Source organism: Geotrypetes seraphini, chromosome 2, assembly GCF_902459505.1.
Source record: "Geotrypetes seraphini chromosome 2, aGeoSer1.1, whole genome shotgun sequence".
NCBI classification, from domain to species: domain Eukaryota; kingdom Metazoa; phylum Chordata; class Amphibia; order Gymnophiona; family Dermophiidae; genus Geotrypetes; species Geotrypetes seraphini.
In genome coordinates this window covers 310,327,885-310,355,159 of record NC_047085.1, presented here as the reverse complement: position 1 = coordinate 310,355,159, position 27,275 = coordinate 310,327,885, and the positions used below count along the sequence as shown (strand labels likewise).

At 43.0% G+C, this 27,275-nt stretch overlaps 1 protein-coding gene across 2 annotated transcripts in view; it reads right to left on the bottom strand.

Moving 5' to 3' along the window:
* Positions 1-26,084, bottom strand: part of TMEM108 (transmembrane protein 108) — a 402,601-nt gene extending 376,517 nt beyond the window's left edge. For both annotated transcript variants that reach the window (XM_033930212.1, XM_033930213.1), the window contains exon 1: positions 25,989-26,084. The gene's annotated coding sequence lies outside the window, so the exon portion shown is untranslated. The remainder of the gene's footprint in view (positions 1-25,988) is intronic.
* Between the last annotated feature and the right edge of the window lie 1,191 nt (positions 26,085-27,275).

The following is a 27,275-nucleotide window of genomic DNA, read 5'->3' as shown; positions in this document are numbered from 1 at the left end:
CCACTCCTCCAAACAAGTAGAAGATATTATATCATACCTCAGTACCCTATCGTACCAGATCCTCAACCCGGAACCAACACATGAAAAAGGTCATCAACTCGATATCGCAGCATACTCATCCCCAAACTTCAACACACAAAACATCCAAATCACCAATGGCGCCTGGCAACCCACCCTATGCTCGGACCACTATAAATACAACTTCACCATCAACTGGGAACATACCAAAAACAAACCCACTCCCCTCAAAACAAGCTATAAGACTAGACAGAAAATCGAACCAAACACATTCTGGAGCGCAGTGGACCCAGAAATAGACTCCAACAACCCTAGTGAATTCATAAACACCTGGCGGTCTCTCAGCGAATCGACCTTGAACAAACTAGCACCACTAAGAGAAAAAAACAAAATACATAGACAATCAGATAAATGGTTTGACACCGAACTCCTACAACTAAAAAGGAAATGTAGACAACTAGAAAGGGCATGGTCAAAACAGAAACAAGTTATCACCAAAATAGAATGGAAAATCCAACTCAAGCAATACAAAATCAAATTGAAGGAAAAACGCAAAGACTACTACTCCAACCTCATAGGCACCGACAAACCAGATACAAAAAAAACTGTTCAACCTAGTAAGAAACCTCACCGACACTAAACCATGTCTAGCCACCCAGGAAAACCTAACACCTACAGCCTCTCAATTAGCAGACCACTTCAAAAATAAAATCATCTCAATTAGAACAACATTCAACAACTCAGACAATACAACACAGACAAGATCCTAACAAAACCCACAACAGCCGAAGCAATATCAGCAGACAGGTTCTGGACCGACTTCCCTAAAACCCAATGGACCGAATTGGACAGGCTATACAAAAAATATTGCAAATCAGCATGTGATCTGAATAACTGCCCACCATACCTACTAGCAACAGCTTCCACCAACTTCAAAGCTTGCTACACATTATGGCTGCAAACCACACTCAGGGAAGGCCAGTTCCCACCAGACCTCGGAGAAATTATAATCACGCCAATAATGAAAGATCCCAAAGGTCTAACAAACAGCCCATCAAACTACAGACCAATCGCTTCTATCCCAACATACGTCAAAATAATAGAAGGACTAGTCGCACAACAACTGTCCACGTACCTTGAATCCCACAATATCTTACACCCATCCCAATCCGGATTCAGAACCAACTACAGTACCGAAACTCTACTGGTATCTCTACTAGACATAGCTCGAAGTCACCTCAGCCAAGGAAACAAACTGCTAATCATCCAATTTGATTTATCAGCTGCATTCGATCTAGTGGACCACGACATACTCCTCCAAATACTAGACGCAATAGGAATTTCAGGTAAAGTTCATAACTGGTTCAAAGGCTTCCTCAAAAATAGAACATACAGAGTCAAATCTAAAGACATTCTATCTGAACCATGGTCCAACCCATGTGGAGTACCACAAGGCTCTCCCCTCTCTCCCACACTTTTCAACCTATTCATATCCTCCCTAGGCACCGTCCTAGACGCCCAAAATATTACTTCTCTCAGCTACGCGGACGACATTACCATCCTCCTTCCATTCGACATACATAACCCAATCTCCACAGAACACCTGAAAACTACATTGGAAACAGTGGATAAATGGATGATAGATCACAAGTTGAAGCTGAACTCTGACAAAACCAAATTCCTATTACTAGAGAAAGACAAAAAACCATCCCTAACAGAACTGGAAGTAAACTCAATCAAGTACCCTATACAGAACTCCCTCAAAATCCTTGGAATACACTTAGACAGATGCTGTACAATGCAAACACAAATCCAAAAAATCACCCAAAAAGCATTCTTCACAATGCGAAATTTAAGAAAAATCAGAAAATTCTTCAAAAAAGACCAATTCAGGATCATTGTCCAATCCATGGTACTAAGTATCGTCGACTATTGCAACAGCCTCTACTTACCCTGCCCGACCAACACAATAAAAAAACTACAGACCATCCAGAACACAGCCCTCAGACTCATATATTCACTCAGCAAATACGACCACATTACCAATGCATACCTAGAATCTCACTGGCTACCAATAAAAGCAAGAACACAATTCAAACTCTACTGTCTCATTTTCAAAGTAACCCATGGCACGGCACCCAGTTACCTAAATAACCGTTTTCACTACTACCACCCACCAAGAAAAAGGAGAACACAGAACCTCTTCACCTATCCACCACTCAACGGTACCTGTCGTAAGAAACTCTATGACAACCTCCTAGGGACACAGGCAGCCAAAATAGACTCTGACATCTCTAAATTACTGACCAAAACAACAGACATAAAAGAGTTCCGCAAAGAAATAAAAACACTACTGTTCAAAAAATATCTCCCATCACTCTAACCACCGCCCAATGAGTTCTCATTCAACGACTTCGGAATCACTCATCCATATTATCTCTTTGTCTGTGATCAAGAATGTACTGTAACTCTTCTACACTACACCCGACTTAACTGATCGAGTTGACATGTATTACCTCTGCAAAATGCATTATCTTCTGCTATATGTACTATCTTCTGTAATAAGTAATATCTGCTGTGAAATTGTAATATCATAACTCTTCACTGTTCCTGTAACTTACTCCTATCCTGAAATGTAATTCTACTGGAATGTCCCAGATATTTTCTATATTGTAATCCGCCTAGAACCGCAAGGCACAGGCGGAATAGAAATCCGTAATGTAATGTAATGTAATGTAATTAAAAATCAAATAACAGGTAATCCGTGAACGACAGGCAATGTAGAGATCCTGTCCTGTTGCAACCCTGTAGACTTGCTGATAGCTATATGTTATCATTTGCCCCAATTTTAATTCAATACACGTTTTCTGTGTGTTTAAGTACTGTGGCTTTTATTCTTCTCTGTGCTTGGCGTATACCAGGGAAACGCACATGATTTTTCTCTGGTTCTTGAGTTATAATATGTTATGTTGCTTGTCCTAATTTTCCGTAGTTACTTTGCATGTCTGCTTTCTTCCATACCTTTCCTAATAACCATCACCACTACTGTTGCTATTTATCATCTGCTGTGATTATCGGACATATGCAGCACTGTACAAATACATTTATTTTTCTTGTTCAAAAGTGTACCATTATCTCCATGTCTTTGATTTTGTTTTCTTCTCTTTTTCTCTGAATAAGCAGAGCATATAGCATTCTCTCCGAACAGTGTTCTGCAATCCAGGTGTAACACCAGCAGATGTATGTATTCACTCCCTGGAGTTTGAGGTGGAGAGATGCCTTTTATTGGTGATATGCTCTATCTATTGCTTTCATTCCTGCTGCTTTCAGATTTTTTTGTGAATTATCTTGACTGACTGTCCTTTTTGTTCTCTTTCATCACATCCTGACATCCCACTGTGCTTTTGGAAGCAGTAAGAGGAGGTGAAGGACTCCTAGAGGAGAAAGACCCCTCACTACTACTTAAAGAGATGGCAGAATGAATCCTGGATTAAGTTTACTAAGAAAGTTTGACATTCTACATTCCATATGAATTAGACATAATATCAAGATTAGGGCTGCCAAATTTTTGACAGAGAAAAAACTCCAACACTTGCCTCGCTCCATGCCTAAGCCCACCTCCCTGCTTCTCCCATCCTCTGTCTCTGTGACCAACACTCTCAACCTCCCTGTCTTGTCTGCTCGCAATCTTTGGGTCATCTTTGACTGCTCTCTCCTCTTCACTGCCCAGATACAACATATTGCTAAAACCTGCCGCTTCTTCCTCTATAATATTGCCAAAATCCAACCCTTTCAATCTGAGCACACTACCAAAACCCTTATCCACACTGTCATCACCTCACACAGACTACTGCAATTCGCTACTCTCAGGTCTTCCGCTTAAACATCTTGCTCTCCTCCAATCCGTTAGGGCTGGAGGCAGAATGGGGCAGGGACAGGTGTCCATGGTTTCCCAGAGAAAAAATGGTAGCCCTAAGCAGTTGTCTTGCGAGACTACCACTAGATGCTGACCTTGAGCAGGGGGGCCTGCTGTGACTTGGGGTGGAAGAGGGATTAGATCTTGTGGGGGAAAGAAGGATTGCTTATGCTCTGACTAATCCACTAGATCACTAAGGATTAGAAGGTAATGTAGTCTAGAAGGAGGCTATTCTTTGTATTCTCTTTTTTTTCTACTATGATTGCAAGTCATGCAGTTACTTGAAGAGGGAGTGGAAAATATGAAAAAGGATCTGCAAAAGTTAGAGGAATGGCCTAATGCTTGGCAACTACAATTCAATGCAAAGAAATGCAGAGTAATGCATTTGGGGATTAATAATGGGAAGGAACCGTATATGGGAGGTGAGAAGCTGATATGCATGGACGGGGAGCGGGACCTTGGGGTGATAGTGTCCTAAGATCTAAAGACAAAAAAACAGTGTGACAAGGCGGTGGCTGCTGCCAGAAGGATGCTGGATTGTATAAAGAGAGGAATAGCCAGTAGAAGGAAGAAGGTGTTGATGCCCCTGTTCACGTCATTGGTGAGGCCCCACTTGGAGTATTGTGTTCAGTTTTGGAGACCGTATCTGGCAAAGGACATAAGAATACTTGAAGCGGTCCAGATGAGGGCAACGAAAATGATAGGAGGCTTGCGCCAGAAGACATATGAGGAGAGACTGGAAGCCCTGAATATGTATACCCTAGAGCAGTGTTTTTCAACCTTTTTTGGGCAAAGACACACTTGTTTCATGAAAAAAATCACGAGGCACACCACCATTAGAAAAAGTTAAAAAATTTAACTGTGCCTATATTGACTATATATAAATATATAGGAATCAAATAAACACAAAGAAAGTATTTTATAATGCTGCCACCACCACTGGGGAATAGGCTGCCACTGCCGCCATCGGGAACAGGTCGGCACCGAGTTCTCCCTGCTTCTCTTCTCCGCAGGGCCGACCAACTCTCGCCACCCGTCGTCAATTCTAACGTCGGAGAGGACGTTCTAGGCCAGCCAGGCAGCGATTGGCTGGCCCAGAACGTCCTCTCCGATGTCAGAATTGACGCAAGTGGCGAGAGTTGGCCAGCCCCACAGGGAAAAGCAGGGAGAACTTGGCGCCGGCCTGTTCCCGATGGCGGCGGTGGCACTCAAGTGGCTAAAGAGCCGCAGTTTGCCGGCCTAGAGACAACACTGGAGGGTGGCCAGCTGTGCACCCCCTTGGGACGTAAACCCGGGGTGGGGCAGACCGCCCCCCCCCACCCTGGTATGCCACTATCTGTACCTCACTCCCTCCCTATGACCAAAAATTCTTTCTTCTATTCCCCGTGTACACAACCATCTCTTTCCCTCCCTTCCTCTCTCCAAAGTCCATGCCTTCTGTGTCCAAACACTCATTCCCTCCCCCACCTCAGCATCTCTTTCCCTCCCTTCCTCTCTCCCAAGTCCATGCCTTCTGTGTCCAAAAACCCATTCCCTCCCCCACCTCAGCATCTCTTTCCCTCCCTTCCTCTCTCCCAAGTCCATTTCTTCTGTGTCCAAAAACGCATTCCCTCCCCCACCTCAGCATCTCTTTCCCTCCCTTCCTCTCTCCCAAGTCCATTTCTTCTGTGTCCAAATACCCATTCCCTTCCCCACCTCAGCATCTCTTTCCCTCCCTTCCTCTCTCCCAAGTCCATTTCTTCTGTGTCCAAAAACGCATTCCCTCCCCCACCTCAGCATCTCTTTCCCTCCCTTCCTCTCTCCCAAGTTCATGCCTTGTGTCCAAAACGCACTCCCTCCCCCCTTTTGTGTTCCGTGTTTGCCTCCCAGCCCATCTTTGCAACTTTCTCAGCAAAACGAAGCTCAAGCCGCGAGGCTTGTCTTCTGCTTCCTGCCTGCCCTGCCGCGCACAAATAGCCGAACGGAAGTATTCTCCGATGTCAGCGCTGACGTCGGAGGGCAGGCTTTGCTTAAGCCCTCCCTCCGACGTCAGCGCTGACATCGGGGAACGCTTGCGATCGGCTATATGTTAGCTGCAGGGCAGGCAGGAACAGAAGACGAGCCTCGCGGCTCGAGATGTATTGAACTCCGCGGGTCCCCCGTCCAGCTCTCTCCTGTCCACGTGGGGCGGACCGCCCCTCTCCCTAGACTGGTGGTACTGCCCTGATGGCGGCCCTGACCGTACGGCACACCAGGCAACATCTCGCGGCACACTAGTGTGCCGCGGAACAGCGGTTGAAAAACACTGCCTTAGAGGAAAGGAGGGACAGGGGGGATATGATTCAGATGCTCAAATACTTGAAGGGTATTAACGTAGAACAAATCTTTTCCAGAGAAAGGAAAATGGTAGAACCAGAGGACATATTTGAGGTTGAGGGGTGGTAGATTCAAGAGCAATGTTAGGAAATTCTACTTTACAGGAAGGTGGTGGACGCCTGGAATGCGCTCCCAAGAGAGGTGGTGGAGAAGAAAACAGTGATGGAGTTTAAAGAAGCGTGGGATGAACACAGGGGATCTAGAATCAGAAAATAATATTAAATATTAAATAAGGCCAGTACTGGGCAGACTTGCACGGTCTGTGTCTGTATATGGCCATTTGGGGGAGGATGGGCTGGGGAGGGATTCAATGGATGGGAGGGTGTAGATGGGCTGGAGTAGGTTTTGACGGAGATTTCGGCAGTTGGAACCCAAGCACAGTACCGGGTAGAGCTTTGGATTCTTGCCCAGAAATAGCTAAGAAGAAAAAATTTAAAAAATTTAAATTGAATCAGGTTGGGCAGACTGGATGGACCATTCGGGTCTTTATCTGCTGTCATCTACTATGTTACTATGTAATGATCTTGCACAATGGTGTATATGGTAAATAGAGTGCTCCAAATAAATGCTGTTGATACAAAATTTTAGCAGGCATTTAAGTCTGTATATTTGCAATAAACTCTTTAGGAATTAGCCTCTCTTGTGGAGTTATGACATCAGTTGTCATTCAGAATCTGGCACCAAGTCAGCTACTGTAAAAGCACTGTTGCTTTTAGCTTCAGTTTTCACTAGCTCCGATCATATGGAGGCTATTTTGTTTGGAAGTAAAATACAGTCTTTCATTATTTAAATTATTATATTCTGGCTTGGATACTGTGGGTTTAGCAAAGGGACGCAGACTGCAAGCTCTGACAATCCCCAGTGACCTTCACTGGTTCACATTCACGCAACCAAAAGTGAAAGCTTTTGGTCTTGGTTTCAGCTGCAGTTTTAGTTTCGGCCAAAAGCTTTCAGACAGTTCCAGTGGCAGTTTCGGTTGACCTCTACCACAGGACTCTGCGCTGTGGATAACATAGGACTGGGGTTACAATATTTGTGAAGTCAAAAAAGAGGGCACATGACCCTGCCCCCACCCTTGCCTCCTGCTCCACCCCAGCTCGCCTCCTACTAGACTTGCCCCCACCCCGCCCCCACCTTTAATCCATTTTCGTAATCCCCCTTCCCATCTTCTGTACCCTTTTAGTGCTTCTCTCTTTCCCTCTCTCCAACCCTCCCCCTGCAAGTACTTATTTCTCTCCCTCCCTCCAACACCCCATGGATGCTTCTCCCTCCCTCCTCCATGGGTGCTTTTCTCTCTCTCCCCAGTTCCCTTCCTGTGAGCGCTTCTCTCTCTTTCTCTCTCTCCCTCCCTCCAACCCTGCACTCTTCCCCCCCCCACCCCGGGGACAGCGACTCTCTATCTCCCCTATCCCCCACCTACCTCCTTGCTGAAATTGAATCTTTGGGCCAGTTGGCAGCAGCAGCGATGTGAGCCTGCTGACATTAATCTCCCCAGAAATCTTTTCTTTGGAATGACTTTCTGTACCTGCATAAGCAGGAGCTCCAGAGAGAAGGCCTCCGGAGCAGGCTCACCTCGCTGTTGCTGCCGGCTGACCTGAAGATTCAATTTCAGCAGAGCCTGGAAGTAGGTGGGGGGGAAGAGGCAGGGCAGACAGGTTAGGGCTCTAGACACTTTCTTCCCAGACACCGGACAGTCCTGTAAAAAGAGAACACGTCTGGGTAAATCTGGAATTCTGGTAACCCTTCATAGGACCAAGTTGGCCTCGTAAAACCACTAAAAGGAAACACGGCGGCCTGTGACCTACTCTTCCTTTTCCACATCAAGGGACCTGTAAAAATAAATAGAAGGTAAAAAAAATTCAGAATTCAACTCTGCGGTTGAAAGTTCAAAATGTGAATTCAACTCTGTGGCCATTTTGCTCTGCCTCAGGTGTATGCATTTTTTGGGATTAAATCTAGATGATTTATTAAGCTTTACTAGATCCTTTTTCATTTCCCACCACTTCCAGTAGTATAACCAGATCACCAACTTTGGATAGGTCTAAGCCCACTCTTTGCCATCCTCAGCTCAAAATATAAATACTGCAACTGCAGGGATCACCAAACTCCACCAGCTGAAGACCTCTTCCTCCTGTGGCCAGAACACCTACCAAGCTCAGCAGTTGACAGTAGTGTCCCTGAGTTACTGCCATTGCCACAGGCACCCCACACATGACAGTTTTCACGCATGCACAATGCGTTGGCATTGGCATCAGCCCAGGTATGTTGCCACTGACTGCTAAGTTTAGCAGGAGTTTTAGCCACTATAGGAAGGGGTATTCAACTGGCAGGACTTGGGGAACCCTGCCAGCCACGCCAATAATATGCTGCTGCTGCTGTGTGGGTCTGAGCCCAAAATACTTAGGCTTGTCCATGGCCACACCATTGGTCTACCCAGTGGTAGGCAAACTCATTAGTCAAAAGAGCCAAAGAACAGTAGTACAATGATTAAGATTTCTTTTGAGAGCCAAATTTCTTTTCAAGAACCATGTTTTTAGGAGTCATTTTAAACTAGCTAATAACATTCAATATAGCCAGATATCATAATAATAATAATCTTATTTATTGACAAAAAATATTTTTTACATTAAAATATAAATATGAGAAAACACGTATTTAATGACACTCCGCTCACCCGCAAATAGTCGAAATCGATTCATGGTAGAGCCTAGAGAATGACACAGGGAAAAAAATTGTCCCCGTGCCCGTGAGCTTGGTCCCTGTCCCCACATACCATTTGATCCCATCCACATAAGCCTCAAATAGTTTTATACTGAACTTATTAAAGTATAAAAGGAAACAATATTCTGTACAATTGTCAATTTATAAATCAGCATCTTCTCCCCACTCTCTTCCCCATTTCCCTTCAGCATCTTCTCCCCACTCTCCACTTTTCTAGCCCATTTCCCTTCACCGCCTTCTCCCCATTCTCCTCTTCCCCATTTCCTTCTTCCCCATTCTCTCTTCCCCATTTCAGCATCCTCAGTCCACTCTCTCTCCACTTCCCTTCAGCGCATGTGCATAAAATCAAGCAAGCATTTTTATATCATTTTCATTCTATTCATTCATAGAAATTAAAGTCTAAATAATGCCAGTCACAAAACAAAACATGATTTTACAAAAATAATTCCCTGCACAGTCAAGCCTGCAAGGATTACTAGATGTCTTTAGGAGCAGCTCCCCTCCCTCCCCCTTACCTTCTTGGTGATTTTCTTTTCTTTTTTTTGTCTTCTAGCTGCCCGAGCCGGCTTTCATCAAGTCACGTGTGGCTGCCAAAACTTCTCCTCTGATGCAACTTCCTATTTCCAGTTGCGTTAGAGGAGAAGTTTCGGCAGTCACATGCGACTTGATGAAAGCCGGCTTGGGCAGCTGGAAGACAAAAAAAAAAAAAAGAAAATCATCACAAAGGTAAGGGGGAGGGAGATGTCCAATTGGTGATGTGTCATTCTCTAGCTCAGGGATGCCCACACTTTTTGGGCTTGCGAGCCACTTTTAAAATGACCAAGTCAAACTGATCTACCAACAATAAAATTTTAAAAAACACCAAGCACACTGTACGCAGGGAAAATGTTAATAATCATTTATATTCTGTGGGTTTTCAAAGAGGTCAAGGCAAATGAGAAATATTGTAACCCTTTCCTTCCTTTCCTCCCTGTTATGTCTTATGTTTTCGTTAATTGTTAGGTAAAGAGTAATTTTCTCTATTTTATTTAATTAATTAATAATTATCTGTGATTATGTTTTGGATGTTTTGTAATACTAATGTGATTTTATGATATTAACTTGTATTTTATTGTACATCGCCTAGAAAGCTTTATATAGGCGATTAATCAAAATAAACCTGAACTTGAACTTGAACTTGAAATGCACCTCACTAACAAGTATACATAAATAGACAAATATACCCCCTCCCTTTTTACTAAACCGCAACAGCATTTTTTAGTGCAGGGAGAAGCACTGAATGCCCTGTACTGCTCTCGATGCTCATAAGCTTCCTGCGCTAAAAAACACTATTGCGTTTTAGTAAAGGGGGCCATAGTGCAAAATATAGACAGCAGGTATAAATTCTCACAACGGACACATTTTGATCACTAAATTATATTACATTAGTGATTTCTACTCCGCCATTACCTTGCGGTTTAAGGTGGATTTTTCCTACCTTTGTTGTCTGGTGATTTCATGAGTCTCTGGTTGCACTTTATTCTTCTGACTGTGCATCCAATATTTCTTCTTTCAGCCTCCTGTATGCTTCCTTTCCTCCAGACCTCATTACCTCCCCAACTTTTTCTTTCTTTCTCTCTCCATGCCCCCTTTCTTTCTATATGTAGGTCTTTCTCTCTCCGTGGCCCCTTTCTTTGTCTGTCTTTCTCTCTCCAAGCCCCCTTTCTGTCTGTCTCCCTGTCTTTCTGTCTCCGGTCTCTCTTCTTTCTTTCTGTCTCCCTGCCCCCCCTTATTTCTTTCTGTCTCCCTGCCCTCTCCCAAGCCACCGCCATCAGAGAACAGGCTGCCACCGTCTCCGCCATCAGGGAACAGGCCGCTGCCGAGTTCTGAGCTCTTCCTGCTTCCCTTCCCTGTAAAGAGGACGCTGAAGCACCAGGCTGACCAACCTTCCAACACCCGACGTCAATTCTAACGTCGGAGAGGAAGTTCAGGGCAGGAAAGGTTGGTCAGCCCGGCGCTTCAGCGTCCTCTTTAAGGGGAAGCAGGGAGAGCTCAGAACCCAGTGGCGGCCTGTTCCCCGATGGCTGCGGCGGTGGCGGGGAAAGGAAGCAGGTTGGGTACCCCTGCTCTAGCTAGCAGAGCCACAAGCCACACTCAAGTGGCTAAAGAGCCGCATGCGGCTCGCGAGCCACGGTTTGCCGATCACTGGTCTACCCTGTTGCAAATTTTGGTATCCTGATAGCTTTGGCTTTCCTGATAGACCCTCCATAATATTGCTTACAGAAATATAAGGATCACATAGTGATCCACTGGCATACCACTGGTAATCCCCTTTCCTCAAAAAGAAAACTTAGTAACATAGTAACATAGTAGATGACGGCAGATAAAGACCCGAATGGTCCATCCAGTCTGCCCAACCTGATTCAATTTAAATTTTTTTTTTTTTTTTCTTCTTAGCTATTTCTGAGCGAGAATCCAAAGCTTTACCCGGTACTGTGCTTGGGTTCCAACTGCCGAAATCTCTGTTAAGACTTACTCCAGCCCATCTACACCCTCCCAGCCATTGAAGCCCTCCCCTGCCCATCCTCCTCCAAACGGCCATACACAGACACAGACCGTACAAGTCTGCCCAGTAACTGGCCTAGTTCAATCTTTAATATTATTTTCTGATTCTAAATCTTCTGTGTTCATCCCACGCTTCTTTGAACTCAGTCACAGTTTTACTCTCCACCACCTCTCTTGGGAGCGCATTCCAGGCATCCACCACCCTCTCCGTAAAGTAGAATTTCCTAACATTGCCCCTGAATCTACCACCCCTCAACCTCAAATTATGTCCTCTGGTTTTACCATTTTCCTTTCTCTGGAAAAGATTTTGTTCTACATTAATACCCTTTAAGTATTTGAACGTCTGAATCATATCTCCCCTGTCTCTCCTTTCCTCTAGGGCAGTGTTTTTCAACCGCTGTTCCGCGGCACACTAGTGTGCCGCGAGATGTTGCCTGGTGTGCCGTACAGTCAGGGCCGCCATCAGGGCAGTACCACCAGTCTAGGGAGAGGGGCGGTCCGCCCCACGTGGACAGAAGAGAGCTGGACGGGGGACCTGCGGAGTTCAATACATCTCGAGCCGCGAGGCTCGTCTTCTTTTCCTGCCTGCCCTGCAGCTAACATATAGCCGATCGCAAGCGTTCCCCGATGTCAGCGCTGACGTCGGAGGGCGGGCTTAAGCAAAGCCTGCCCTCCGACGTCAGCGCTGACGTCGGAGAATACTTCCGTTTGGCTATTTGTGCGCGGCAGGGCAGGCAGGAAGCAGAAGACAAGCCTCGCGGCTTGAGCTTCGTTTTGCTGAGAAAGTTGCAAAGATGGGCTGGGAGGCAAACACGGAACACAAAAGGGGGGAGGGAGTGCATTTTGGACACAAGGCATGAACTTGGGAGAGAGGAAGGGAGGGAAAGAGATGCTGAGGTGGGGGAGGGAATGGGTTTTTGGACACAGAAGGCATGGACTTGGGAGAGAGGAAGGGAGGGAAAGAGATGCTGAGGTGGGGGAGGGAATGCGTTTTTGGACACAGAAGAAATGGACTTGGGAGAGAGGAAGGGAGGGAAAGAGATGCTGAGGTGGGGGAGGGAATGCGTTTTTGGACACAGAAGAAATGGACTTGGGAGAGAGGAAGGGAGGGAAAGAGATGCTGAGGTGGGGGAGGGAATGCGTTTTTGGACACAGAAGAAATGGACTTGGGAGAGAGGAAGGGAGGGAAAGAGATGCTGAGGTGGGGGAGGGAATGAGTGTTTGGACACATAAGGCATGGACTTTGGAGAGAGGAAGGGAGGGAAAGAGATGGTTGTGTACACGGGGAATAGAAGAAAGGAGAATTTTTGGTCATAGGGAGGGAGTGAGGTACAGATAGTGGCATACCAGGGTGGGGGGGGGGCGGTCTGCCCCACCCCGGGTTTACGTCCCAAGGGGGTGCACAGCTGGCCACCCTCCAGTGTTGTCCCTAGGCCGGCAAACTGCGGCTCTTTAGCCACTTGAGTGCCACCGCCGCCAACGGTGTTGTTGGCGGTGGCAGCATTATAAAATACTTTCTTTGTGTTTATTTGATTTCTATTCAAGAGAATTACTTTATATATAGTCAATATAGGCACAGAGTTAAATTTTTTAACATTTTCTAATGGTGGTGTGCCTCGTGATTTTTTTCATGAAACAAGTGTGCCTTTGCCTAAAAAAGGTTGAAAAACACTGCTCTAGGGTATACATATTCAGGGCTTCCAGTCTCTCCTCATACGTCTTCTGGCGCAAGCCTCCTATCATTTTCGTCGCCCTCCTCTGGACCGCCTCAAGTCTTCTTACATTTTTCGCCAGATACGGTCTCCAAAACTGAACACAATACTCCAAGTGGGGCCTCACCAATGACCTGTATAGGGGCATCAACACCTTCTTCCTTCTACTGACTACGCCTCTCTTTATACAGCCCAGAATCCTTCTGGCAGCAGCCACTGCCTTGTCACACTGTTTTTTCGCCTTTAGATCTTCGGACACTATCACCCCAAGGTCCCTCTCCCCGTCCGTGCATATCAGCTTCTCTCCTCCCAGCATATACGGTTCCTTCCTATTATTAATCCCCAAATGCATTACTCTGCATTTCTTTGCATTGAATTTTAGTTGCCAGGCATTAGACCATTCCTCTAACTTTTGCAGATCCTTTTTCATATTTTCCACTCCCTCTTCGGTGTCTACTCTGTTACAAATCTTGGTATCATCTGCAAAAAGGCACACTTTTCCTTCTAACCCTTCAGCAATGTCACTTACATACATATTGAACAGAATTGGCCCCAGCACCGAACCCTGAGGGACTCCACTAGTCACCTTTCCTTCCTTCGAGCGACTTCCATTAACCACCACCCTCTGGCGTCTGTCCGACAGCCAGTTTCTGACCCAGTTCACCACTTTGGGTCCTAACTTCAGCCCTTCAAGTTTGTTCAACAGCCTCCTATGAGGAACTGTATCAAAGGCTTTGCTGAAATCCAAGTAAATTACATCTAGCATATGTCCTCGATCCAGCTCTCTGGTCACCCAATCAAAAAATTCAATCAGGTTCGTTTGGCATGATTTACCTTTTGTAAAGCCATGTTGCCTCGGATCCTGTAACCCATTAGATTCAAGGAAATACACTATCCTTTCTTTCAGCAACACTTCCATTATTTTTCCAACAACTGAAGTGAGGCTCACCGGCCTGTAGTTTCCTGCTTCATCCCTGTGACCACTTTTATGAATAGGGACCACATCCGCTCTCCTCCAATCCCCAGGAATCACTCCCGTCTCCAGAGATTTGTTGAACAAGTCTTTAATAGGACTCGCCAGAACCTCTCTGAGCTCCCTTAGTATCCTGGGATGGATCCCGTCTGGTCCCATCGCTTTGTCCACCTTCAGTTTTTCAAGTTGCTCATAAACACCCTCCTCCGTGAACGGCGCAGAATCTAATCCATTTTCTCGTGTAACTTTGCCAGACAATCTCGGTCCTTCTCCAGGATTTTCTTCTGTGAACACAGAACAGAAGTATTTGTTTAGCACATTTGCTTTCTCCTCATCACTCTCCACATATTTGTTCCCAGCATCTTTTAGCCTAGCAATTCCATTTTTTATCTTCCTCCTTTCACTAATATATCTGAAAAAATTTTTATCTCCCTTTTTTACATTTTTAGCCATTTGTTCTTCCGCCTGTGCCTTCGCCAAACGTATCTCTCTCTTGGCTTCTTTCAGTTTCACCCTGTAGTCCTTTCTGCTCTCCTCTTCTTGGGTTTTTTTTATATTTCATGAACGCCAACTCTTTCGCCTTTATTTTCTCAGCCACTAGGTTGGAGAACCATATCGGCTTCCTTTTTCTCTTGTTTTTATTGATTTTCTTCACATAAAGGTCCGTAGCCATTTTTATCTCTCCTTTCAGCTTAGACCACTGTCTTTCCACTTCTCTTATGTCCTCCCATCCTAACAGCTCTTTCTTCAGGTACTTTCCCATTGCATTAAAGTCCGTACGTTTGAAATCTAGGACTTTAAGTATCGTACGGCCGCTCTCAACTTTAGCCGTTATATCAAACCAAACCGTTTGATGATCGCTACTACCCAGGTGAGCACCCACTCGAACATTAGAGATACTCTCTCCATTTGTGAGGACCAGATCCAATATCGCTTTTTCCCTTGTGGGTTCCTTCACCATTTGTCTGAGCAGAGCCTCTTGAAAGGCATCCACAATCTCCCTACTTCTTTCCGATTCCGCAGACGGAACATTCCAGTCCGCATCCGGCAGCTTGAAATCTCCCAACAGCAGAACCTCCTCTTTCCTTCCAAACTTTTGGATATCCACAATCAGATCCTTATCAATTTGCTGCGATTGAGTCGGAGGTCTGTAGTCTACACCCACGTAGATAGAAGTTCCATCTTCTCTTTTCAGATCAATCCATATCGCTTCTTCCTCTCCCCAGGTCCCTTGCATTTTGGTCGCTTGGATATTGATCTTTACATAGAGAGCTACTCCTCCACCTTTATGACCATCTCTGTCCTTCCTAAAAAGATTATATCCCGGTATGTTTGCATCCCATCCATGTGATTCACTGAACCATGTCTCTGTGATAGCAACAATATCTAGATCTGCCTCTAATATCTGTTTACTACTCTTTATTATCTCCCACTTAGTTTCTAAACCTAACACTTAGGGCCAATATCTAGTCACCTGTGTGTAGGGCTACTAAACATCCAGGAAAACTCGGATGTGTCCTTTTTTTACACGACTATCCAGGTTCCAGGAATGACTTTCCAAAACCTGGCAGTTTGTCCAGGTTTTGGAAAGCCCTGACAAGCTCCGGTCACATCTGGAGGACCTCTGTGCATGCGCCTGGGATCTCTTCTGCCGGTTCGGTGTTCGGGTGTTGGGGGGGGGTAATTGACTTTCGGCAGGAGGGCCTGGGATCCCTCCTGCCGGTCAGCTATTCGGGGGGTTGTGTCAGCAGGAGAGAATGAGCATCTCTCCTGCTGGGGAGGTTTTTTTGGGGGGGAAATTGTGGGTGGGGGAGGGGGACAGTTACAGGATTCTGTAACCGGCATTGTTTATGACAGACATCGGTTATAGAATCCTAAAAGGTCTTGTTTTGGGCGTTTGGGGCTTGGGCGATTTTTTGGTCGGGATTTGTTGTAGGGATAGATGTAGTGGCAGTCTGGACGATTAGATTTCCCTGCTACCTACTTTCTGCATTTAAGGACTTAGACCAAAAGGGAACTTAGATGTTTTTTTTTTATTATGCCCTTCCACTTGTATTATTTCAAAGTTTTATTCTTGTGCTTTTAGTGAGTTGTTTGTTTATAATTTTTTGTTTAATTTTTAATGTCTAAAATTGTTACATATTGTTTATCTTTGAGTATAAGTAAATTTATCTTTTTTTTGTTTCTGGTAGTCTGCTCAGAGTCATCTGTAACTGCTTAGATTTCTCTTCTCTTCAAACACTGATCTATGCCTATATTAACATTATGACTATTGTAAAGTGATATATGCAGGTAATACAAGTACAAACCCTTCAAAACTCTGCAGCAAGACCAATGTATCAACACAACACAACGTGATCATGTTACATCTCTTCTCAAACAATTACACTGGCTTCCAACTGAATTTTGTGACAGCGTAAACTCATGTTCCCTTTCATTTTTGCATTAATTTAAATTTTTCCATTAATATTCTTCAACTATCAGGTTTCCATCTGGTTATTTTAGCTGCAACCATTACCTTCAATAACCTGTCCATGTCATCCCTTTCAAACTATTTTTCAATTTCTTCTGGAACAATAATGGGAATGTCAGTCAAAGTATATTTAATAGCATGCCTAGGTAAAGAGAGAGGTATATTTACATGGTTCCTTCAAAGATGTCTGTTCTCTTGCCCATCTTCAGATTACTTAGCTAAACAAGCATGTTGTACTTTCATCAATATACCACATCCTTAATATTATTCTAGATTTTTTTTTCTTTTTTGCATTATTCAAGGCTAGTGTAAAGATATTAGTCACCATAGATGAAACTTCATTTCTCAGGATCCTAGCCACCCAACTGGAAATTTGATAAGTAAGCAACATAACTGAAATCACATAAGGACATGCTTTTACAAACTCTTGACTCAATAGGAATCTCTGGCAAAGTACTTGCCTGGTTTAAAAGATTCCTACAATCAAGAACTTACAGAGTCAAAATAATGCAAGAAAAATCTGAACCTTGGTCCAACCCCTGCGGAGTTCCCCAAGGATCACCCCTATCACCTACTCTAATATATATATAGCTTCCCTCAGCTACTTCCTGGATAATCTTGGCATAATTTCATACAGCTATGCAGATGACATCACTATTCTTCTACCCTTCAACCAACCAGAATCCTTCATAGCAAACACAATACACAGAACCCTCGAATCAGTGGCTTTATGGATGACAGAGCACAAATTAAAACTTAACCCTGACAAAACAAATTTCATTCTACTTGAAAATTACAAAACTCCAACGTTAACTAATCTTGTAAAAAATGCATTTTCATACCCAATACAACCTACTTTAAAATTGCTTGGAATCACGATTGACAGAAGCTGTAACATGCAACCCCAAATTAACAAAATAATAAAGACATCATTCATGACCATGAGAAATCTGAGAAAAATCCGATCATTCTTCGAAAAGAAGCAGTTCCTACTACTGGTACAATCTCTAATCCTTGGGATGCTGGACTATACTATACCTACCATGTCCCGCGACCATGATGAAGCAATTGCAGACGGTGCAGAATACAGCCCTGAGACTTATCTATTCACTAAAAAAATATGACCATATCACAGAGGCATACCATGACTCACATTGGCTTCCAATAGAAGCGAGAGTGAACTTCAAATTCTACTGCTTACTTTACAAGGCTATCAACGGAGAAAGCTCAACTTACTGGAATAACAGACTAAATCATTCCTCCTCAATCAGACACAGAAGAACACATTCACTATTCTATTACCCACCATCCAAAAATGTCAAACGAAAAAAACTTTATGACAACCTAATAGCCTCCAAAGCAGCTAAGTTGGACAAACAACTCACCACTCTGTTATCTTCATCCACAGATTACAAAACCTTCAAGAAAGAAATTAAAACCATACTCTTCAAAAAACACGTTAAACCTATCCAGCACAACAATCCTAACCCAACATCCAACACTCTATAAACCCTTAGTACTCTCTAATTTTTCTAGTTACCAAACATTATCTAAAACCCATAATTCTCCCTTAAAATTTTATCTCATCGTTTAATCTATTCTTCAAGTTGAAATGTAATTCTTGTTTTAGTTTGGATGTAATCCGCCTTGAACCACAAGCTAATGGCGAAATAGAAATCACTAATGTAATGTAATGTAATAACACTGTCATTTACTTTTCTTTTTGAAGACAAGAGTCCCCACTGGAAATGAGTGGCAGGGCTGAGGTTAGGCCCAATGGCAGCAGCTAGAGTAACAGGAACAGATAGGGTTACCATTTGGCTCCAGAAAAAAAAAAAAAAGGACGGATTGAGATATTCGGGTTTTACTTCCATTGAAAGCAATGGAAGTAAGGAGGACAGACAAAGACATGTGGATTTTACTTCCACTGAAAGCATTTATGGTGGAAAGTGTGAGGCCACCAAAACTCACCAAAATCTAACTCTACTGCCATATAGGTGCCACCTGCAGCCATAAGGGCTTTTGGGGTGGTAGACAGATGGGTATAGTAGGGTTTGGGGGAGTTTTGGAGAGCTCATCATATATTATAAGGGGTTATGGTGAGATGTACCTCTGGTTCCCTTTATGCAGTGGTCTCAAAGTCGCGGCCCGCCAGGTACTATTTTGAGGCCCTCAGTATGTTTATCATAATCACAAAAGTAAAATAAAACAGTTTCTTGATCATATGTCTCTTTAACTATAAATTACAATATTATTATTAAGACTTAGCTAAAAGGAAAGATTTATAAACTATAAAGAGTTTTACCTCATGCAAAATTGTCATTTCTTTAATAAGACATTAACTATTTTTCTGAGGCCCTCCAAGTACCTACAAATCCAAAATGTGGCCCTGCAAAGGGTTTTAGTTTGAGACCACTGCCTTTATGTGATGTTCACAGTAGTGCCCTTTAAGGTGCCCCACTGCTCAGTTGGAATATCTGTATGGACAATCAATTACAATGCTGGCCCCTCCCACGTCCAAATGGTCTGGATTTGGACATTTCTGTGGTTGAAAATGGCCAAAAAATGTAGGCATCCTAAGGTTGGATGGCCTGTCGGCCAAGATGTCTAAGGGCTAGATTCACAAAGCAAACCGATCATGTACCAATCAGTTTGAGACCCCTTTGTGACCAGATTTCCCTCCTGCACTATTCACTAACCTCTCCTGCGATCCGCTTCAAATTTGTGTATGCAAATGATGAGTGACGCATGCAAAATGGACAGGGACGCAATTCACCAACCAAAATTTTAAAACCGACTGGGCTGGCTGATCAACTGATGTGGCCCTTCGGCTCAAATGAGCCTGGGGGTGGCAGCCTATTAAAAATGGACAGGAATGTGGTGGAATAGGCAAGCATGAAATATAAAAATAGTCACTACGCTGTCTTATCATCACTCTGGATTTTACTAGTTAGGGAATATATATTGATAAAATAAGGACTTAATCCAAGAGCTGAGGAGAAGGCTTTATGAGTGGTTATATAAAATTATAATTGGATAAGCCAGAACGCAAACCAGGTAGACAAATATGATAATATATTGATTTGGAAAAAAGAGATCACTGGAAACAGAAGAGCAAGCTTTTTCTCTGGCCACTAGAATTAATTGATTAGCTTTGATGAAGGCCAGAGAAGATAATCCAGGGGCTGTAGTTTAGTTCCATTGTTTCAATGTGTGCCCAGTCTGGTCTCCAAAGACCTGTGGTAAATAAGGTTTGGTTTTTGACCTGGTTGCTATAGAGATGGACTTTTCTTCTTACGAGAGAGATTACATTCCAGGGGAGGGGGGCTCACTCTCATTTTTTGTAAAGTAAAGTTAGAAATACTAATTGAATATACAAAATATATATATGATGAATTAAATTTTAGTAAACTATTAATGTAGGAACTTTCATATTCAAGGGTTCAGATTGAAATATAATTACCTAAAAATTGTACTGGAGGATTCATATAGGAAAATGTAGGTTTTGTGGGAGTGGATTGGCCACTCCTCTTTCACTGAGACACAGGATTTTCAATGCATGCTCATAAGTGACTCAGTAACATGGGCGCAGCAGTTTGACTTTTAAGGAGAAATGATTTAAAGCTGGGTGTATGGATAATTTTTCCTCTGTAAGTATATTATATTGCAATACTTTTTCCTGGTTTCTTCTGTATTTTTCTTTATAATGTAACTTTTAGGAAATCTTGTGTGAGGGGGAAAAACACTCCCCCAATATGCATGCTAGTGTCTTTCTTGACCAATTATATGCAGGCAGTAAAATGTTGTCATATATTAGGTATATATAAGTAACCATAGCAGGATGGAATTTTGAGGGCGTTAAGTCAGGGAAGTTGCACTTGCACTATCTGACTTGTAATATGCCTCCATTGTACAAATAAATGCCTTTTGAACCAAGATTCCTGTTAAATTTTTAAAAGTATCTAAGTACAACGTTGAATTGGTAAGGTGTTAGTGATGAACTTATTTAGATGAACTTATTAAAACCTAAAACTGGACTTAGGGATATTTGGAGTATTGAGATTATACAGCAAATTTCTGCGTCTCAATGGCCATGAATTTGGTCTTGGAGGATGAGATGTACAGTGTCCGCATCTATGAGACAAACTTGGTTTTTCCTTTTACATAGAGCATTTTGGACCCCAGTTAGATTACAGAAGTTAAATAGCTCTAAGTCTAATAGATGCTGACATTGTAATCTTGAGATTGGGACACTAGATCATTTGTTATACTATTGTCCCTTTATCTTGACCTTTTGGAAATCAATCTGGACCCAAATAAATTGTTTATTGGAGAATCCTGTGGCTTTATCATATGATATGATTCTATTTGGTATGTCAATGAGAACAAAGAGCCAAATTTCATCAAACAATAATAAGGTTTTGTTGATTATGACAGGAGTCGCCATACAACATATCACAAATAATTGGAAAAATTGGAGCAGACTTAATTAGTTTTTGGTGGAACTCGTTGTGTCACATCTATAAGATGGAGAGAACAATAGGCATACAAAAAGGGAATTATAAAAAATTTAAAGAGATCTGGGGGCCATTGACAAATTATTGTAATGAATAGATACCATTTTTCCATTATAAGTACAATATAAGTGAAGGGGTTGGAGGGGGGGAATTCAGAATTTTAATAAATGTTTGGATCAGTAGAAAATAATATTTTATAGGATATATTTGATTGCATATATTATGGTAGGGGTGGGAGGGAAGGGGTTAAATTTTAAGTATTAATGTTAAATATGATAGAAATTCAAGTGATGTATTTAATTTCAATTGTCAATTATTGATACACTTGTTGTAAGATGTAAAAATGAATAAAGATTAAAAAAAAAAAGAAGAATTCATTCTATGACTTTTTCCAAGGAATTATTCTGGCTCTCCTAATAGGAAACCGTGCTGAACCTTTTTTTGGTATGTGGCAGAATACAAGAGTCTATATAATGTAATGTAATCGGTTAGGTTTATAAGATGCCTTTTACATTAATAACACAAGGTTAACACATGAAAACTCCTTTAGAGGCTGTGTGCATATAAGGTTAGACACATCAGGTAAGCAATTTTGTAATACTTCTTTGATCTGTTACATGGCAAAATGAATGGGGGGAGGATGAGGGAGAGCTGGAGTTAGCTGTTACGGCAACTCCAGCCATGGGGCAGTGTGGGGTGGTATAGCCAATGCCGGACAGACTTCTACGGTCTCCATCCATATGCAGCAAAAAGGATCAAGAGAAGCTCTAAGTTTTTTATACCATGTTCAAATTGCCTGAGTACAGGTCTTACTCCGGGGGTGGAACATCTTATACTGAGACTTAGCAAGTAACATGGGGAGTGTGTGGTGCAATGGTTAAAGCTACAGCCTCAGCACACTGGGGTTGTGGGTTCAAACCCACGCTGCTTGTGACCCTGGGCAAGTCACTTAATCCCCTCATTGCCCCAGGTGCATTAGGTAGATTGTGAGCCCGCTGGAACAGACTGGGAAAAATGCTTGAGTACCTGAATAAATTAATGTAATCCGTTCTGACTCCCTTGGGAGAACAGTATAGAAAATTAAATAAATAATTACAGGTTTGTTGCTATGTTACTTTATGTAATGAAATGCCTTTTAAACCGACCTCCTGAGGAAGAAACAGTACAAAGCTTTCTCCACACGTAAAGCATGTATTACAAACAGAAAAGGGCTCAAAAAACTGCAGGCAGGCACACAGAAACAGCATACTGAGTTTTACACAAGCTGGAATCCTCTGTAGATTACCTAAAAATAGGTGCCAGGTTGATTTGTGCTAAGCAAAAATTATTTGTCAGCAACTGCACACACCCCATGCCCCCCTTGTAATTAAATGCTTTGGATTTTGTATTCACAGTTTATACAATATTGACTTAGGGCAGTTATGCGCATAACTGTTAATTAGCGCCAACTATAACCAATAATTGGTTGTTAATATCAATTAGTGGCTCAATAATCAATCAGTAACTGACAATATTCTATAACTTTCATGCCCAACTTTGAGCGCTGTGTAAAGTTTTGTGCACAAGTTTATAGAAATCAGGGGATGGTGCATAAGCATTCCTAGGGCCTAGTTTGGACAGTAGGGGTGGGGGGAGGGGGAGGGGGAATGATGTATAGCATATATTTTAAAAAAATGTGTAAGCAAATGCATATGAAAACATTTACATCTTCAGAGTAGGTAGGTGTACAAGAGCATTTGAGCACTACAGAAAATCTGCCTTTTTTCAACTGTAATATATATAGTGGTGTAGTAAGAGGGAGCGAAAGGGCGGTCCATCCCAGGCACCATCTTGGTGAGGGTGCTGGCACTTCTCCATCCCCACGCCCCCTCTCCTTACCCCCATGTCCCTCCCCCCCTCCACACACACATACTCCTGGTGCCCTCCCTTCCCTACTCCCTGTATCTCTTTAAATCTTCGCCAGCACGAGCAACTTCTCAGGCCTGCTGCTCGCACAGACCTGGTTCTCCTCTGAAATCACTTCTGGGTCGCAGGGCCAGGAAGTGACATCAGAGGGAAAGCCAATGTCGGCGAGAGCAGGAGGCTGGAAAAGCTGCACACGCTGGCAAAGATTTAAAGAGGTATGGGGGAAGGGAGGGCGCAAGTGTGGCATAGGGGGCAGGGAAGGAGCAGGGGGAGTGGAGAGGAGGGTGCGGGGGGGGGTTTCACCGCCCTGGGCACCTCCTACTCTTGCTACACCACTGAACAAAGACACCCTTCTAACAAATAAGTTCCCAGACCAAACCAAATGAAAACATAAGTCAATAGGATCCTCTAGTCCAGTGGTTCCCAACCCTGTCCTGGAGGACCAACAGCCAGTCAGGTTTTCAGGATACTCCTAATGAATATGCATGGAGCAGATTTGCATGCCTGCCACCTCCTTTATATGCAAATCTCTCTCATGCATATTCATTAAGGGTATCCTGAAAACCCGACTGGCTGGTGGTCCTCCAGGACAGGGTTAGGAACCACTGCTCTAGTCCATTGTCTCTCAAACTTCTTTAGCTCTGGCACACTAAACAGAGCAAATGTTTTTCGGGACACACTATACAGAGCAAATGTTTTTTGAGGCACATTATAATTGAAATTATAAAATTTTAAAACCAACAAAAAATTAAATTTCAGAGTTCTTTAAGCTATGCTTGGGTAATTGTAACAATGGTGAAACTAAAGTAGATAGAATTGCTCATCAATGCAGTAAGTGGGTGTGCTTGTTTTTGAATGCACTTGTCTGGGAAGTTATATCCTTACACACACCAATGCTCATAACACTGACAGATTCTTGTGTACATGACGTACATATCATCTATTCTTGTGTATACTTATGAAGGGAATTTTTTTTTAATAAAGTAAAATTTTGGAATCTCTTCAGGGCACACCACTGTATCTGGGCACATAGAGACACTGCTCTAGTCCATATTTCTAAAGGGTAATCAGGCTTTAAGGGTCAGAAATTAAGTACTGCGTTATATGTGCATCTTTAAATACTAGGGGCTGCTGAAAAGTTCTCAGCCCAACCAAAAAGAGAATGATGTGGAGCCATTAAACTTACAAGTTATTCCACACTTTTTGTTTAATTTCATATCATTGAAACGAAAAGGGCCCAGAAAAGTGCAGAATAACTTGTAAGTTTAATGGCTCCACATCATTCTCTTTTTGGTTGGGTTGAGAACTTTTCAGCGCCCCCTCCCCCCCTCCACAAACACAATTATTTTGTGCACATTTTTATATTGCTCCAAATGTGTATATTTTGGAATATCATGAACTACTTTAAAATAAGGTACCTAAAGCACAATCAACCCATTCTGATTTTTTTTCGCTGTTAAAACTGTGCATTGGTACAATTTGTTCAACTTTTGTACAAAAACAGGTGTGTATGTTAAATTCATGTACTTTTACAGGTTTTTTTCCCCTATTGTGATCTTTTTATGACCTATCTTGAAATCTGGTTCTAAACGCTTAAGCTACTAATAGTTTGTTTCCCATCTAGAACAAGTAAAGTTGCTGCTTTTAAATGACTATGTATTCTCTATCATTTAAAAAACAAAACAAAAAAAAAACCCCCAACAACAAAACATTTTAACTTTCTAACAGTTCTTACTGAGTCAAAGCAAATTCCTCGGAACCAGCCTCATAATTGTCATTCTCCTGGTTTCTGATCTGTCCTCTCTCTGTAAGTCCTGCTATTTTGCCCCATTAAAAACGGATAAAGGAGAATCTGAAAGCCGACCTCATAATTTGTGGGTACTACACACTTGGTCTAGGAGATCTACATTTGATGATTTAGATGCTAAGCCAGGAAAGAGTTAACTCCCGTTGTCTAAAAGACAGACTCCTGGTTCCCATTTGCTAGCCGCAACATCAGTAAACTGGCTTCCCTATGCACTGCAGTTTTCATTTCGAAGATTTCTTGCACTATGTAGATTTTGCTAGAGAAGAGCAATAAATGCCTTTAGCTCTACATATATTCGTTCTAGAATATATGTTAATAAAGTTAAGTGCTTGATCAAACTCATTCATTGTTTTGTTAACTAGTATTCCTTTTAGATTTCTGCCTCCCGAATAATAAAATTGCTTTAGACGGAAGTCTCATTCATTGGAATAGTGGATCTTCGTGAAATATGTGGGCCAGCTTGTCGTGCTGTGGTTGGGGTATTTCTACTGCAGGACGACGCGGTGCTCTCTGAAATTGTGCTTCCAAAGCTGCCATCCTTCGTGCAATTGCTCGATTTTAGATGCATTGGCAAACTATGCTCTCCAAATCCATTTAGGTTATTAAGTGCTCTTCTTAAACACTGGCATTGATGTTAGCGGCATTTATCTAATTTGCTGTCGGCTTACACTTGCAAGGAGCCTTCCTTACTGACATCCTGTCTTTTATTTATATATCATGTAGTTTGCATACATTTAGTGCCCGCCCGTCTACACATACCGTGTGCTAATCAACCTTGGCTTCAAATGTAAAACTCTCAAGATGCAGAGCAAGCTTGGAGGAAAATAAAGTCATACTAGCACATACAATGACACAATCTCAAATAATATTTTAACAACCCTTAGCATTCCAGTGTTGGAGATGGAGGGAGGACAAGAATGCAGAATTCAAAGGGCAAAAGAGGATTAAGCTCCATTATACTCCAAAAGAATGCCCCTAAGCAGTAAAGAAGACATACAGCTGAATGCACTAGCGCCAGTGAGTTAATTTAGTAGAAATCATTCTCACCTGGAGGTGGCCAAGGTCCCTCCGAATGCACAGCCTCACGCGCGCACCAACCTTCTGCAATCCAGGCTGAACCGCTGGCACAGGTTGCCTAGCATCGGTCACGTGCCCGCTTCCAGCCAATCCTCGCGCGCTCTTCGAGTCGCCGTGTCAGCTTCCCCGGGGGGGGGGGGGGAGATTGAGTCCCGCGCGCTCGATAGGTAGAGGCGAAAGGCTGGACAAGATCCAAGCGTCGGAGTCGCCCAACGTGCGTTGCTGGAGGGGTTCTTGAGCAGGGGGGGGGGTGGGGGAGCTCCTTTTTCTCGTTGGAGCGAGGACGTAGGTAGTAGCTGTTGCCGATGCACAGTTGCTGAATGTAAATGAGGACCTGCTTTTTGTAACAGCGGGGACAGGTTAGGATTAGGGACAGGATTTACAGGAGCGGTATTGGATTCACAGTAACTGCACCGAGACAGGTGGAGGGACTGTTTGTGGTTGCGAGAAGATCTTGAGTTCTCTATAAGACACAAAATATTTTATTATATAGGGTGAAGCTATAACTTGGAATAGGACCAGCATACAAGATGGAAAGTAAGAGACATTCAAGAAATGTGCCTGCCTACGGTGGATTACAAAACGTCTGTTGTAAGAGCACTGAGGGTAGGGGGGTCCGTGAGGTCCGCGTTTTACCCCTTCCCCTGCGGGTACACTCGCAGTTTACTAGCTGAAATGCTGTCAAGATCTTTAGTTATCTGCGTTCTCAGATAGAAGGCCAGAGCTCTCTTGCAATGCAAGGTGTACAGTGCACCTTTGTTGGAATGAGACTGGGATTTGGGGAAGAAAGGTAGCAGAAAAATTGACTGGTTAAGATGGAATTTTGACACAGTAGGATGTCCCACTGAACCGGCCGTGGCACTAACAGTTCCGACGTTCATAACATCGGAGCTGTTACCACCACAGTCAGTGCTAAAAACCGCACTACAATTTTGTAAAAGGGAGTGGGGGGGGGGGGGAGTAAATAAATAAGTGCACTACTTGTCAATGAACTGATTATTATCACCTCACTTGATGGTACATTCGCTTTGACATTGCTCCACAAAAATTATTTTTAAAAAATGGAGTTATTTTCACATAAAATGTGGGATGAAGGTATACAAGTGGCCCCTGAAAAGTTCGCAGCCCCACCAACAAAACTGGAACAGTCCAGTGATTTTCTACTTTTTTTTCGTTCCGTCAGAAAAATATGGAACGAAAAAATTGGAAAATCACTGGACTAAGGCCCTGTTTTACTAAAGTACGCTAACCGATTAG